The 4,299-nt window shown below is 33.0% G+C and overlaps 1 long non-coding RNA gene across 1 annotated transcript in view; it reads right to left on the bottom strand.

Annotated features, from left to right (window-relative positions):
- Positions 1-3,108: 3,108 nt before the first annotated feature.
- LOC107698612 (uncharacterized) overlaps positions 3,109-4,299 on the bottom strand; it is a 4,770-nt gene continuing 3,579 nt past the window's right edge. Inside the window, exons 2-3 of the long non-coding RNA XR_001635362.1 lie at positions 3,472-3,513; positions 3,109-3,331 (exon numbers count right to left, since the gene is read on the bottom strand). This is a non-coding gene — a long non-coding RNA (uncharacterized LOC107698612). The remainder of the gene's footprint in view (positions 3,332-3,471; positions 3,514-4,299) is intronic.

The raw sequence follows: 4,299 nt of genomic DNA on the forward strand, positions 1-4,299 counted from the left end.
CGACATTCTAATTTATTGAGATGCACCTGTATAGGTGTATTTTTATGATAGTAGTAACTGTAAATCATATGTAAGCTAGCTAATACAGCCCTAATTACAAGCTCAAATTAGTTATTGTGTATTCCGCTTATCAGTTAAAATATAGTCTTTTCTATTTTTTTTCTATGATTTATTTTCTTTTTATTTTAACTTTTAATTTAGTGTTTTTAATGCTTTAAAGAGCAATTTTATATTGTAATGTTTTAATAACCATAAAGTACAGCTGTCATATTACCCAAGAGAAAGGCTGCATGACTAGAAACTGCTGATCAACTGAATGCGCATGTAGCAACCCTGTTAAAATGTTTTAATATATCTTAAAAAAAGTCATTCAATCTTGGGCACAATGCATTAAATACAGTCGATTGTAGCCTATATTTTCATTTATTTGATTTAAGTTGCATTTTCTGTATACTTTTATTTTTGGACTGGTAAAGTTAAATAATTGTATGTGAGAGAGTCAGTGGTAATATCAATCCGTTCCTATTGGTCAGTGTCAGAGGAACTCAGCTTAGCCTGACAGTTATCCTGCTCCGGACCAGGTTAGTTTCCCAGCATAAGTTACCACAGTGACTGAGCTTGTGCTATGGTAATTTTGCTTTATGAAACCCAAGCGGACAGTAGTGAAGAATTTGTACTTTACTCAAGTAAATTTAAAAAGTATCTGTAGTTCCCTTTCAGTCGGTCACTCTCGACATCACGTCGGATGACCGACGAATTGGGATCTCGCTTAGAGGGACCAATCTACTTCGAGTGTAAACTAAACGAGCCAATGCACATTGGCATGCGGTTATTGCTTGTACTCAAGTAAATCTTTGAATTACTTTTACTTGAGTAAAAGTAAGAAAGTAATAGATTTCTAATGTAATTAAGTATTAAATTATATTTAATATGAAACGTAGTGCAGTACAAAGTACAATATTATGCTTTGGAATGTTGTGAAGTAAAGTTTTCTAAAGAAAAACACTCTGATAAAGTACAGACACCTGAAAAGTACTTTTACAGCAGAGTAAAAATACTTCACTACTGTCCGCCTCTGATGAAACCAAATCAAGCGAAAATAAGTCTGGCTTATTAGGTAAACTTGTTTTATGAAACAGCCCCTCAGTCCGTAAGCTTAAACCTGCTCGGGAGCAGCTTATTTAATGTAAACAGGATTAGATTGCATCTTTTTAAGCAGAATTGATACTTAAAATCTGTCCACCGCTACTTACTCCCAGCTAACAAAAAAAGGTCCCCAGGACGTCCCCAGGACTACCTATACAGATAATGTAGAGTCGTGCATTAATTTGAGTGAAGACAGCTATTATGGGAGTGGCTTGATGGAGCAGGAGATGCAGATAACATGATCTTGACCCTGAAGAAACTTGAATTAATACCGTCACGTAACAAATCTGTTCAAATATCAAATGAAATGAATTACTAATTACTACATTGAAATAAAAATGTGAAGCCTGTACAAATACTAGAAATCGTGAATCATGTAAAAAAAAAAAATATTCACATTTCATTTATCTATTATAACATTAATGTAGTTTTGTTCGCTTGGCTGTTTCCTTATAAAGGTCCAGAAATGTGTCAAGTTTTTCGTCAGGTGTCTTTTTTTAATCATATGATGTCATTACGTTGCTGTCTTGCTGCCAGCCAATCGCTGCATTGCTGCATCGTGCATCGTGGTTTTGAGTATCGATACATCTGCCCTTTACGGGGAACACGAGAACGCGCAGTAATCTTAGACAACTTAATCCAGATATTTTAATCAAATACGCAAATTCGTTAGAAGATCCAAATTAGCCAGAGATCAGTTATCACGATTAGAAGATCTGGCATCTTTCAAATCATCTCAGATGTATTAAGTGAGGTACGAAGAACGGGCCCCAGTACAAAATGTAAATTATCCAACAGGCTTTGGATGGTCTCATTCTGTTTTGGTAGCTAGATTCCATGGTTGTTAATTAGTACTACACCTGTTCTGTTTTCTGTTGATTGCTCTTTTGTGTATTTAAACCCTTAGTTTCCACTGTTACTTGTTCGGTATTTTTTGTGCAAACATGTCATTGCATGGTTTACACATTACAATAGCTCGCTGTATTTGACAAATCAAAGTAAAGAACAAATGCCATTCGGAATCATTACACTGGGATCCAAATGAGAAATATGTCCAACTATGTATTTGTGTGTGTGTGTGTGTGTGTGTGTGCGTGCATTATTCTTGCAAAAATGTATGGACTAAACAATCTCTTGTAGTAATTGTTTCTTTTATTTACATTTTTTCTCAGCTGGTACACGTTTGTGTTTTTAATAGATTTTTTTTGATTGATTGATCAAATCACAAATTACATTAAACTCTATGCGTATTTTTCTAGTACAATGTTTGATTATTATAAGAAAACTAAATAGTATTTTAAAGTGGTTATATCCTTAAAAGAACAAGTTTTGTTTTTACACAAGTCATCAAAATGTAAATACCACTTTTTCTAAACACACACACGAAAAAAACAATATTCTTAAATGCACGTCATGTTCTCAGTTTAAAATCATATTATTGTCTGCGGGATTATGAACACACCACAGCAAGTGCAGTTTTTTTTTTTTGCTCACACAGCAGACATCACTATATAAGAGATGAAAACACCAAACAAACATGAAGAAGACTAATGAATTACAGTCACAACAAACACAGGACAGTTTTTCATTACCCTCCATGTGTTATCTAAGACATTTCTTTCTTTCTTTCTTAGGCAGAATCTTTCCATAATACGTTTATCTGATGACATAATCTTCCAATCAATCCTTTATTTTCCTCTTGTGCCACCATGATGACTTTATTTTGACCAGTTCCTTGTAGGCTTCATCAACTTCATATTCAAAGTTCTTATTTTCTTCTCTGTAATTTTCCCATTTCTTTAAAGCTTCTTTTGTTTGCTTCAGCGCTTGTTTTTTGAGTTCTGTCAGTTTGATTCTGTACATGAAATTGTTGACATTGGCATCCAGCTGTTTTCGGGCTCTAAGCACACCTTCAAATATATAAAATCATGACCCCTTTAAACTTTTTTCTCCCCTAGTGTTTTAACAATGTTAAAAACTAATGTTAACAAAGTCATAAAATCTTCTAAAATATATGTTGTATATGCAACCAGTACTTACATTTCTTTAGTAAATTTTGAATATGCTTTTAAAAACAGTGATGGATAAAAATGACATTGCATATATCCCACCTTTCAGGAAACAGTTGAGAATCTGCCATTTGAAGCTTGGTTAATTGAAGCCCTTAAGGTAACCAAGAAATTTGCTGATAAAGAACATAAATATAAGTTAATGTAATTTCTCACAACAGATGGTGGAGAGAGAGAGAGAGCTCACTTATTATACTGTGAGATAATATAGGCTATACAATAAAGTAGAACAGAGTGGCACAATATGTATACTTACAATAACTTGTGCTTTTAAATGAGGCTCTTTCTCCAGTCCAACCTGGAGGATTTAGACAACAGAATGTGTATTTATACCCTGTAAACACCTGCCTTCTGAAGATCATGTGGTTTATAAGAAAACATACATTTCATTGTTGATAATTGATTTGGGCTACAGCCCAAAAAATATTTGGCATATATCTTCTCAATTATTTGACAAATTAAAACTATTTTGGTATTTTTTTATAATCAGTGTCTCAAGATGATACATGCCAAATTTTGTGTGAATCAAATGCTCTCGGCGAGAAACTCAAAACAGCAGATAGACCCAGTAAATACAGAATACAAAATTTAAAAATCCTAGAGTTTTTTTATTATTATTTGAAGTGGGATTTAAATTTGAATTACTGTTAATGATTAATCTAATTCCATCTTTTAGATAATTGCTGTAAAAATTTGAACACATCCAGTTTCTTATGATCATGTGATTTACAGGAAGCTAAATTTTTTTTCAGCAGAACAAAATGAAAAGAAAAAAGAAAACGCTTTGCTGCAAGATAAATGAAGAGGAATAAACATTCCAAGTAGTAAAAAACAGATAGCATTTTATTATTTATATTGAGAAAAACTTGAACAACACTCCCGTAATTAACAAAAGATAAACTGAATGTTCACAACCTTTTACAACAGAACAGAATGTCCCAAACTGTTAAACAGTTTATAAACATTCGTCCAGCTGTTCTTTTTTTAAAAATTACTTAAAGGGGTCATAGGATGCGATTTCATTTTTTCCTTTCTCTTTGGAGTGTTACAAGCTCTTGGTGCATAAAGAAGATCTGTAAAGTTG

The sequence above is a fragment of the Sinocyclocheilus anshuiensis genome, unplaced genomic scaffold (genome assembly GCF_001515605.1).
Source record: "Sinocyclocheilus anshuiensis isolate Anshui unplaced genomic scaffold, SAMN03320099.WGS_v1.1 scaffold254, whole genome shotgun sequence".
In the NCBI taxonomy this organism is placed as follows: Eukaryota; Metazoa; Chordata; class Actinopteri; order Cypriniformes; family Cyprinidae; genus Sinocyclocheilus; species Sinocyclocheilus anshuiensis.